The sequence below is a fragment of the Onychostoma macrolepis genome, chromosome 03 (assembly GCF_012432095.1).
Source record: "Onychostoma macrolepis isolate SWU-2019 chromosome 03, ASM1243209v1, whole genome shotgun sequence".
Taxonomy (NCBI): domain Eukaryota; kingdom Metazoa; phylum Chordata; class Actinopteri; order Cypriniformes; family Cyprinidae; genus Onychostoma; species Onychostoma macrolepis.
Genome location: NC_081157.1, coordinates 20,262,369 through 20,274,813, shown reverse-complemented (window position 1 = coordinate 20,274,813; position 12,445 = coordinate 20,262,369). Strand labels below are relative to the sequence as shown.

The 12,445-nt window shown below is 37.1% G+C and overlaps 1 protein-coding gene and 1 long non-coding RNA gene across 9 annotated transcripts in view; one reads left to right on the top strand and one right to left on the bottom strand.

Moving 5' to 3' along the window:
* tob1a (transducer of ERBB2, 1a) overlaps window positions 1–12,445 on the top strand; it is a 61,203-nt gene that overhangs the window by 40,257 nt on the left and 8,501 nt on the right. For 2 of the 8 annotated variants that reach the window (XR_009269788.1, XR_009269786.1), the window contains one exon: window positions 4,005–5,585. The exons of 2 other annotated variants lie outside the window; for them this stretch is intronic. The gene's annotated coding sequence lies outside the window, so the exon portion shown is untranslated. Of the gene's footprint in view, window positions 1–4,004; window positions 5,586–12,054; window positions 12,315–12,445 lie in introns of those variants that run through there. 4 more of the 8 variants (XR_009269789.1, XR_009269790.1, XR_009269787.1 and 1 more) reach the window with 4 other exon arrangements.
* LOC131535951 (uncharacterized) lies at window positions 5,834–7,843 on the bottom strand. The gene is made up of 3 exons (XR_009269792.1): window positions 7,642–7,843; window positions 6,457–6,847; window positions 5,834–6,285 (listed from the first exon to the last, which is right to left on the bottom strand). It is a non-coding gene; the product is annotated as an uncharacterized LOC131535951 (long non-coding RNA).

Below are 12,445 nucleotides of genomic sequence, written 5' to 3'. Positions count from 1 at the left end.
ATAACGTTTTTTGTGCTAACGTTTTGAGAACGCTATAAGACCAGATTACTTTGAGCTTCGTTCAACATTAACGTTACTGGAAGAACGTTTGTTCAGCCAAAGTTCTGAGAACGTTCCCTAATAGCTGTGCGGATTCTTGTCAAAACATCTTCTTTTCTGTTCTACAAAAGAAAGACAGTTATATGTTTGAAATGACATGAGGGTGAGTATTTTTGGCCAAACTGGTCTTTTAATTCCTCACTGCTCTTCCAGAGATGTTGAATTAAAAGGAATTACACAATGTTCCAAAACGCAAGGAATGGCATTTGAATGGTATAAATGAGTGAGCGACAAAGAGAACGTTCGCAGAGCCGATTCCACAATGCCATCAACACAACCCCCCACGCCACTCAAAGCCCACAAACACACCTCCTGACCTTGCATCTCTTCTTGCATTCGGTGCACTGCAAAAGGTCAGGTTATTCCCCTTCTGTGTCCTTGGCATCGGCACATTGATGCCCAGTGCATTGTGACAAAAAGAAATTGCACTTGAATGTCACATGGACAAAGGCAGAAAGGGAGAGTGAAAGAAGAGACATAATTTGTAAGAGCAGTTGCCATGGTGACTTTGACATCACTGCTTCCAAACAGGATTGGACTTTTCTGGCCAGAATTTGTGTTTGTGCTGATGATAGAGTCTGCACTTTAGACAAACAGGAAATAGCCATGTAGAATGACTGTCACGGACAGGACATCTCCTGTGATGCTGGTAGACTTCAAAATCAAACATTAACAAACAATCTCGTCATTGAGAGGGCATGACCTGAGTGTCTTTAAACTTTAACCTGTTTATAGCCAAACTATGAAGAAGCAAAAAAAAAAACTAGGGACAATAAAAATCATGACCATGTTTTGATTGTACTCTAAATGCATGCATAAATGATAATTAGTAATAGTAAGGCTCACCAAGGCTTACCAATTAAAATAACTGTTTTATATTTGAATATATTTTAAAATGTAATTTATTCCTTGTGATACAAAGCTGAATTTTCGGCATCATTACTCCAGTCCAGTCTGTATATATACTCTGCCATGCATGAATTGCATTTGTAAAGTTATCCTGAAAATACACATTTACACGATCCAATCAGATCAGTTACCCAAATTATCACCTCCTATAAGAAGGAGCATCTTTTCTCACTTCCTTGCCGCAGAGACTCATCTGTGCTGTTTTGAATCGACTGATGCAAATAAGAACCAGGCAAAGAAAGCTTATACGCTTCAGTTGGCATGAGCTTTGTGTTCTGTTATGGTGGGCTGATTTCATTTACACACAAGAGCAATTCTCTAGAAAGGGGAACCTCCCTGTTTAGTGGAAACACTGCTTGTTTAACATGCTTTCCGTGTGACTTTGCAGCCGTGGCAGTTATTTGGTTGTTGGGAGGGATGCTTGAGCAATGGTCTTCAAACATGATTGGCAGGGGAATTGAAATAGGGATATTGACTTGTCTTTGGGGTCAAGGTGATGGGTCATCCCCCAGCTGCTAATGTCACCCGCGGGGTGGCCACTTACAGACAGCAGAATACATGACCAGCATTCACTACAAAAGCCCTATGTGACCCTGTAGCACCTCTCACAGAATCTCAAGGCTGTTTTGTATTGTGTATATAAAATGGCTAAAGGTGTTTTATGCAGACCACTGCACATTGTGCCTTTAGTTCTGACTATATAAACATTATAGCACTGCCTCTGATACATTATTACTGAACTGTATCAGACATGCATCATCTATGTGGAGTTGAAGACTTTTAGCTACAGTGTTGTTATAACTGTATCGATAATATGGATTGAGTTACTGGATCACTCAATGTATGAGTTGAGATGGAGTTCTTCAATATTTTGCTTTATAAATGTCTGTAAGGATTTCACATTGAATAACGGTCTGTCAGTAATGCTTAAAGTCTTGAGAAATATCCACAGTTTCACAATAGGAGACATATGGAAATGAAGGAACATGCAGAGCCACATGTTCATTCTCACACTGGTCGTTCTGTAAACACCTTTGCAGGACAAGTCCTTGACAGCTGATATTCTAACTATTAGTTTCTCAACAAAATTACTAACTTTATATATATATACTGTATACACTGCCACTCAAAAGTTTTTTAAGGGAGTCTCTTCTGCTCATCAAGGCTGTATTTATTTGATCAAACATACAGAGGAAAAAACAGTAATATTGTGAAATCTTATTGCAATTTCTAATATTGGTTTCCTATTTTAATATACTTTAAAATAAAAATAATTTATTTCTGTGATGCAGCGCTGAATTTTCAGCATCATTACTCAAGTATCACATGATCCTTCAGAAATCATTCTAATATGCTGATTTATTATGAGTGTTGAAACTGTTGTGCTGCTTCATATTGTTTTTTGGAACATGTGATACTTTTTTCTTTGATTCTTTGATGAATACAAAGTTAAAAATAGCAGTATTTGTTCAAAATAGAAATCTTTTCCAACAATATAAGTCTTTACTATGACTTTTTATTCATTTAACACATCCCTCCTGAATAAAAGTATTAATTTCTAAAAAAAAAAATGCACTGACCCCAAACTTTTGAATAGCATTGTATATTGTAACACAAAATTTCTTTTTTAAATAAATGTTGTTCTTTTTAACTTTTTATTAATCAGAGAATCCTAAGAAAAATGATCACAGGTCCCCTGGTACAGCTTTTATATAGTTTTTATATTATTTTATTTCAGTCAACATTTATTTCAGTTCAACAATTTCAAATTTACATTTTTAAATTAATTTTAGTAGATCTAATTTCCTTTTCTTTTTTATTCGCTGGCTAGCATTAAGCAGAAAGGGAGCCATTGAGAAACTCATTTAGGTTCTAACAGCAGGGAAAAGCAGCAAAGGTCACTGTTTTGAAGGAGACAGAGGTGTTTGTGCTTTAAGAGCTGGAATAATGAGAAGGGGCCGGGGAGACTTGTGACATTTTTCATGTTAATCTGACCTCGGAACAGTGGGGAAATTTGTCAGAATGCCAGGTAGGCTTGTTACGAGGTGTAAATGTCTTGCGACCGGTATGCTCCAACACAATAAATGTCAGGGCAAAGAATGTGTCCTTTTTGGCTACATCAAAGCGTGCATCTGAAAACAGTCTTTCTTTCACAACTCCTCAGGAAAACTGAAATAAATATCAGCTGATTGGTAAAATAAAATTAAAATTAACATTATACTCTAAAATTTGGCAAGACACTCTTCCAGTAAACATCTAACGCAGTTTGGCATGCTAGCACACCACTCAATTCAATCTCACTACGTATACTGGTGGATTTTGTAGCAGGAAATGAAATCTGGAGCTTTAAAAGAAGTGGATACATGAAAGTTTAAGAGCATCTGGTTTTCATGGATTGTCCTTCTGTCGTGAATACTGAGAACTTCTGATTTTAGTGCTGAGGCAAACTAAAGATGCTCCTTTCCTGTCTGTTCTCTTTCTGTGCCTGTTTTCATCTCTCGAGGACTGTTGTCTTCAATTCCAGCTTTGATCTTTCTGAGCTTTTTCCTTCCAGTAAGGTCAATCTGACTTTTTCTCAACTGCTTCCATGAGTTACTTTGAAATGTTTTCCAATATTAACTTTTTTCTTCTCAAATGGTGCAGGTGATGGAGCTGGTGCTCGGCCGAACCTCTCTCAGAATTGGCCTGAATAAATATGTACTACACTTTTTTTTTTTTTTTGCAGTGATGCCATAGAAGAACCTTTCAGTGAACAGTTCTTAAAAGGACCATTTTTTCCTTTTTATGAAGAACATTGTAATATTCAGAAGAACCTCTTTCCACAAAGAGGATCATAGTCTTTGTTCACATGTCTTACGAGTCCTTGTTTTGAATAATGTTCAGCAACTTTTTTGGCATCGCAAGCTAGCTTTGATGTATTGGTCTGAAGTTATTTAAATTCATAGCAATCAGCTCATGTATGATATTTGTGAATAAAATATTTTCATTTCTCATAGACAGGTAAAATTGCTGGAGTCTGCAGCACAACAAATAAGCAGAGTGTCTGTCACATACACATCGCAATCTGCTGCTTCAAGTATTTTGACAGAAAAAAAAGACGCACTTCACTTTAAAACCAATTTTTCAAGCCCAGAACACCCTTCAGAAAATGGGGCCAGATTGGACACAAGAGCTCAGTCGGTGGATATGGGTTACAGTTTTACTTTTCACAAGCCATTTATGGTCCTCCACCAGTTTACCTTCATCTTCTAACTTCAGAAAGTACAAAACTGGCAAATATATTAGCTGGCTTAAACTCTGCGCTGGTGTCCAGTGTGCTGATTTGAGACATGTGTGGATGGAATGCAGAAGAAGAAGATGTGCTTTCCTCTCCAAGCACAGAAGGTCCAGAAAACCTCGAGCCATATGACAGGGCTTGGCCTCTGTTGCCATTTGATTCGAGTCAGCCGTCTCTTTTTTACCTCACACCCTTCCTTTTTTTTTTTTTCTTCCTTTCTCTGCCCCCTTCACACTCTAACTTCCAATTCCATCCACAAATCGAGTTGCTCTCTTGACACCTCCGAGTTTTTTTGACTGAACTGATGTCTCAGCATGTCATTTCTTCCTCCTTCCTTGTAACACAGGGGAAAGGGATAGTTGTTTGATGTTCAGAGGCCATTTCCACATCTTACAGCTCTTTCTCAACTTCAAATGACAGTGCCTCGGGGCGAGCAACTGCAACTGCAGTAAAGACAAAGCCACATGCCAGACTGAAGTCATGGACGTGCCAACAAGGACACGTTTCTGTTGCATCTCCTCTTCTTCAGGAAGCACTTGGAAATAAATCGAGATGTTCTTCCAGAACAGAAAACACTGTAAGAATTCCAGATTGTTCCTGAAACTGTAACTTAGTTTAAAAATAAAAAAAATTAAATTAAAATAAAAACTCACTTGTCACCTGTAAAACAGTTCAAACACATTCAATTGTGTCTGTCAGTATGTTACTGATTATCAAAAGACTGTCCAAATATGATATTGCTCCAAGTCCTGTTTGACTTTTTTCCTCCATAGAACACAAAAAGATGAATGCAGTGAATATATACAATAACCATGAGCAGAAAAAAGGCATAGAGATTGGAGCAACATGAGTAAATGATTTTTCATTTATGGGTGAACTGTTTAGTTACTGACGGGAGATTCCTCTTGCTTATTGTCAAGATAAGATACTATACGGTACTTCAGCCAATACGATTGTAATGCCTACATATCTTGACACGTCACACCCTCGGTGCCAGATAGTATGCATGTGTAAGTGTTTTTATTGCATCTTATGACAGTTCCTCCATCACAAAGGCAGCTGACTAGTTAAAGCTAAAATGTCAGTCAGCGAATGGAGGTCTGATTAAACTGTAACTAATACTGCAGTTGAAATTGTTGAGACATCCGTCAATATTGGAAATGAGCCTGAACTAGAGAGACATTACACAGCGTGAATCTTTTATCCAAACAAAATCTATATACCGTTATGATCTTATAATATATTTTTAATACTGTATTTGGTATTAGTGTAAAAGGTCTAGGATAGCATCTCAGAGAGGTGGCCGATAAGGTGCGTTTCTGAATTAAAATTGTGGAAATTTATTTTAAGTATATTAGTATTAATACAAATTCTTAGTGATTCATTTAAAAGAGTATTATTAAATAGTATTTAAAATGAATCATGCGGTCAACAGATAAACTTGTATAGATATTATATAGACAGTAGATATATTTGTTGTAATATGATAGCAATTTTTGCTTTTTACAAACACTAGTACTCTTTTACACCATCAATAGCATAGGCTGACTGCAGTGGAAATAAATTGTGACATGTTATGTAAACGTAGTTGTTTTGGAAAATGCTACAGGTTTTGTAGGCACGCGGGTCTATAACTTATACACCGTGCTGACACACACACTAACCTAAATGAGCTGTTCATGGAGTACATGTCCTGAGCTGTATTTTGCACTTGTGATGTGGGTGGTTTAATGAATAACTAAATCACATAGCTGGAGTGGAGAAACTATTATTTAGTTTATGCAATCGATCTATCCAGTGTAATTGGCCAAGCGTTCGTGAAATGTCATAATACAAATTGTCTGAAGTGACAGCAAATGGCACGGTCATTTTCTTGCTGTTAGGTTCTTTTACATAATTTATTACGTGCCCGAACGGAGCTGTACGTTGGTTTGGCTGACAGCCTGTGTAATTTAGCTTCTCTGGATCAGCGAGCCAGCGTTGTAACTGTGACTCAAAGCCTATTTAAAGAGAAGATAAGGTCAGTGTAACAGGTCACTGTCAGCTTTGTAATCCTAAAAGAAATGCCAAGGCAATGCACAGTTCAAAACCATTTGAATCAATTCTTAGTGATATTACAAATCAAGTGAATTTTACATTGTATAATGGGCAAGGTTATGGTGAATACAAACCAGTGTTTGTGCTAAGAGATACAATAGATGTCTTTCTGCGCGCTGCATGGCGATTAGAGTTCTGACACCTTCCTCCTACTTCTTTTTAGCGTTCCCATTTTTTGCCTCCCCCTCACTGCAGCTGACATCAAAGAACATCTGTTTGTTGTGCAAACCAGCCTCTGAACTCCACGTTAAGCCGTAGCACTCAGCAATGTCAAAAGTTCTTCTTCTGAGACCGGTTTCTAAGAGAGAGAGAGAGTTGAGGTTGCATGGGCATACTGTGTACTCTCTGTATATGCGTGCGAGTATGTTTACGCGTGACTCTCATATGAAAAACCAGCGGTGCGTCCAATCAGGGAACAGAATTCGGCTTTGCTTTTCCCAGGAAATTAGGCTGCTTTTCTCCTAGCTGCAGTGGGGCAGAAAAATCACAGGCCATTAGGCACAGAAACACATGAGCACTGTTCTTATTATGCTACAGTGTACAGTTCCACATCAGAGAAATGCCCTCTCATAATAATAAAACCGGATTTATTGCATATGAAGGTGCAGGTGGAAGATAAAAAACCTTACATTAACTGATCTAGAACACAACGCAAGGTATAGCGGCCTGGGGTTTTGAACAGGATATGCTGGTCTAAACAGGAAGACAGTCTTACCTCTCTGTAAAGATAGATAGATAGATAGATAGATAGATAGATAGATAGATAGATAGATAGATAGATAGATACAGTGCCCTCCACTAATATTGGCACCCTTGATAAATATGAGCAAAGGCGGCTGTGAAAATAAATCTGCATTGTTTATCCTTTTGATCTTTCACTCAAAAAATTCATAAAATTCTAGCCTGTCATTGAAGTAAAACAATTGAAAGCGGGGAGAAAATCTCATGATGAAATAAATGTTTTTCTCCAATGAATGTTGGCCACAATTATTGGCACCCCTAGAAATTCTTATGAGTAAAATATCTCTGAAGTATATTCCATTCATATTTACATTTTTTAGCACACAAGGGTGATTATGAACATAACATTGTCCTGCCATGACTTCCAGCTCCACAGGATTATAAATATGAGGAACACAAAGGCCAAATTCCCTTTATCATCCATCACAAGGAATAAAACCTAAGAATATAGTTCTGATGTGCAGAACAAGATTGTTGAGCATCACAAAATAGAAAGTGGCTGTAAGAAAAGAGCTTACATTGAAAAGAGCAAGCATTGAAAATCCCCATTTCCACCATCAGGGTAATAATTAAGAGGTTCCTATCAACTAAAGATGTTAAAAATCTGCCTGGAAGAGGACGTGTGTCTATATCAGGGGTGCCCAAAACTGTTCCTGGAGATCTACCTTCCTGCAGAGTTCAGCTCCAACCCTGATCAAACACAACTGAACCAACTAATTAGGATCTGAAGGAGCACTTGATAATTACAGACAGGTGTGTTTGATCAGGTTGGAACTGAACTCTGCAGGAAGGTAGATCTCCAGGAACAGGGTTGGGAATCCCTGGTCTATATCGTCCTAATGCACGGTGAGAAAGAGAGTTTGAGCGATATATATATATATCAAACATCCCCTACATCACCACATGTTGTTTGGGAGGGTTTCAAGGAAAATTCTCCTCACTCATCCAAAAACAATCTCCAGCATATTCAGTTATCAGATACGACTGGAACTTCAAATGGGACTGGCTTCTATGGTCAGATGCAGTGTTGGGTAAGTTACCAAAAAAGGTAATGCACTACAAATAACTAATTACTTCTTTAAAATTGTAATTTGATTACATTACTGATTACTGCATTTAAAAAGTAATCAGATTACTAATTTACTTTCAAGTTACTTTCAAGTTTACTTTACTTTTCAAGTTATCAAACCTAAAAAATACACTACAAAGAGAAACTCATAGTTCTTTCATTCATTTCATATTGACTGAAAAAAATACATAAGTAGGCCTATTATTTGTATACCCTGATTCACTCCCAATATCAACAAAACTTTTTTTTGGTTTTGTAAAATAAAGAAAACAAATAGGGTGCGCTTTCTGCATTCTCTGTCTACATGAATATCTTCCTGAAACGAGAAATACAGTATATCTAAAGAAAGCTTGAAGTGTCTTTTATTAAATGAAGTAAGTCATGTCGAAAACAAATATTCTCTGATAAAATAATCCGTATGAAACCAAAGCGAGGTCCAGTCTTTCCCGTCTGAGCTCACCTATAAAGTAATCATGCCCGCGCACATCGCGCGCTAGAAGATAATCATCCGCGCGAAACCAGGCTTGAGACGCTCAAGTCACCTCTGTAGAAAGATTCAAGTTCATCTCGGCTACTTTTCGTTTTTGGAAGAAGGCGCGCTGTGAGGAATAAGCCTTGAATTGTGATGCTGACGTGGTTGATCTCATTCTGATGATTCATTTATTTTTTACTTTATTAGTGTTACTGTGACATAAACTTGCACACATTCACTTGTTGAACTTTTCCCAAACTATAATGCCAGACTAAAATATGTCAAGTGCAACATTCTGAAATATGATAGGCAACCTTTCATTGCATCTAAATGTTTTAGAAAAGTAATTAGATTACAGAAACACGTTATACCCAACTCTGGTCAGATGAAACTAAAAAAAGAGCTTTTTGGCAGCAAACCCACCAGATGGGTTTAGTACAAACAGGGATAAAAAAAAGTACCCCATGTCCACGGTTAAATATACTGCTGGATCTTTAATGTTGTGGGCCTGTTTTTCTGCTGGAGGTCCTGAACATCTTGTTCAGATGCATGGCATCATAGATTCTCTCAAATATCAACAGATGCAGAAAATCAAAACCTGACTGCCTCTGTTAGAAATCTTATAATGGACCGTGTTTGGATCTTCCACCAGGACAACAATCCAAAACAAACATCAAAATAAACACAAAAATGGGTCACTGAGCACTGGTGACTGAATCTTTTACCATGGCTGTCCCTGTCCTCTGACCTGAACCCTACAGAAAATGAGTGAGGTGAACTGAAGAGAGAAGTACTAACATGGAGCTGTGAATCTGAAGAATCTGGAGAAATTCTGGATGAAGGAATGGTCTCTGATCTCTTATCAGGTGTTCTCCAAACTCTTCAGGCATTACAGGAGAAACTCAGAGCTGTTACCCTGGGAAAAAGACGTTGCAATAATTGATAGATAGATAGATAGATAGATATTTTTATTTAATGCTATGTCAGCATCTTAGACTATTTTCATGGCAAAAACGATTAAAAAAAATACAAGTATAACAAATACAATAAAACCAGCAAGCAAACAAACAAACACAGGTTACATTACACAAGATTTTTTACATTAACATATGATAAAAATTCTAAAACTTTTTCTGGCAAAATTATACTAAATAACTCTTTAAGTGAGTTCACTTCATAAAAGAGTTTTCTACATACATTAAAAGCAGGACGGTCCAATAAAATATATTTGACAGAAAGGGAAATAGACAGATGAATAGATAGATAGATGCGATTTCTTTTAGAAATATAAATCACTCTTTGCAGCCTTTGCTGTATCATCAAATTCAATCTCAATATATATAGAAAGGTAGTAGAATATAATTGTATGACCAGGAGCTCTAAAAATGACAGTACAAAGAGTGAAGACAAGGTTTTTTCACTGAGGCAGTTGTGAACTCATTTATATATCATTTGAAGTCTGGAGCCATTTGCTGTGGAAGGTAGTTTCTAACACCAAAGTACAATAAAACAGTGACAGGCACATGTGAATCTTTATCTGCTTGGCCTTTCATACCACAATCTTCTGGCCAGACAAACACATGACTGTCTTTTGGTAGGTTGTTTGCTGTATAAATAATAGTGAGTGCACTGTCAGAGTGATGTCTAACTGAGTCATACCCCAGGTCCACTCTTGTCCCATCATATCCCCATCATTAAGACTGGTTGCCCGGGCAGATAATAATGTGATGTGTGATCCTTATTTGAATTGCACCCATGAGCAAACCGTGACGCCAACGAAATTAGTTACACTGCATTAAAAAGTCCATGGATACAATAACATCAAAATGACTGAACTAATTTCTAATTAATATTAGAAACTATAACCATTTATTATTAATAGGAGCTACATTTAGCATATTGGTTCTCAAACAGGGATGCATCAAGATAATCTAAAATTAGTTCAAATAAGTTATATTAACCCTCATGTTGTGGTTCTGGTTATTTTGACCTAGAGATGATTTTCTTTTTCCTGAAAATGTTAATGTTATCACACTGGACTAAAACTTACTGACTTTGCTCAAACAGATATACTTACACTTGCAGGTAAAAATGACCAGTCTACAAATTTCTTGCTATTACCAAATATTGAATTCAATCTTTTTATCGACTTGTTTTCTTTCACTTACCACAGGTTTTGTATTTCTTTTTGTAACTGATTGATCATTGACCTCACTTATGTACCTCAGTTTTTAAGTAAACATAGCCAAAATCATCCACAAATAATGGTGTTTTTTTTCTTACAAGTTGACAAAATGATTGAATCCAAGATTTGGTAATAATATAGCATAATTAGAGATTTTTAAAATGCTGGTAATTTTTGGCCAAGAGCATCAAATTAGGCAAAGGGTTTTCAGCACATCACAAGGGCTAAATAATTTAACCTAATTAAGCCTGTTTTGTTTTTTTCCCCCGTTACTGCAATCCTACATTTACATGATTAAAGTCATCATTGTCATCAAATATATATGCAATTGTAATTTATATAGTTGTCACTTTAAATGACGGTGAGTTCCTGTCTGTTTTGCAGCCAATCAAAAACGATAGATTTGTTTCTAATGTGCATACTATCCGCCCTAAATAGTATTGAAAATTACTAATATCACATAGAATTTAGGATGGGTAGTATGCACAATGGGAAATTATTTTGCTGACAGTGACATAATTATTACCTCATTGTTTTTAATCAACCAGTTTCATGCCTAGCATTAGTTTTTATTATGCTTTATGGGTGTACTCCGTTCACAAAACACTAACGTAAATGTCTTGTAGCGAATAAAAGGAAAACTCCCTTTGGTAGCGTTTCTTTGCATCAAAACACATGTGTCTGATTAAATTGAATGTCAAATACAGTTTTCCCCTGCACAATAGCAGCGTTTGCGCGCTCGCTCATACAAAACAGTGATAAACAGATTAGGTTGCACCAAAGCTATGCTCTTCAGTTCTGCCATGTCTGCTCACTACTTAGCCTTTATATTTATTCAGTCATTTGATCCACTTAGGGGCATAAATGTCGCTTTAACAGTCATGTTTGCGAAATATGAACATGGAAATGATACACGATACGTCCATGAATAGCCTGTCTTTTTTGTGGTACTAGGTAACGCGTGACGTAAAGAGCCTTTATGACGGGCTCAACGTAAGTGTATTAAATCCTACCCCTTCTTTGCGTGACGGTAAAATGAGCCAATGGGCTTGAAGGACGTCAGGAATAGGCCCCGCCTCTCGCGCAAGCCTGACCAATCACATTCCGCGGATTCGATGTTCGTTTTGTTGTGACCTTTGGAAGCGCGTCACCGCCCACCGCGTGTCCGTGGCGGAGGAAAACTATAAATAGAGGCGGATGACAGCAGTAGGGGACGAAATTGTAAAACACCCAGATAGAGGGGGTGGAGAGGAGCTTATTGGGAAGGTGAAACAGCAAATACCTTACAGATAACTGGGAGCAAGATAAGAAGAAGAAGAAGAAAAACAACAAAAAAACAAAAATAAAACATTTCAAGTCTACGAACTGGAATACCTTTATGTTAATGTGAAGAAAGTATTTATATCTGAAGTTTTCTATTTGCACTAGTTAAGGCTACTGCAACTACGTCGTTTTGTAAACTCAAGTAAGTATTTCATCTCTTTGCATGGCATTGCTGTTTTTGTGATTGTAGAGTATTAACGTTATTGGTTATTGCAAAGCGCTGTCTGTAATAGTTTACCGAAACCTTAAGAGAATTTAAATGAAGGCAGCTTG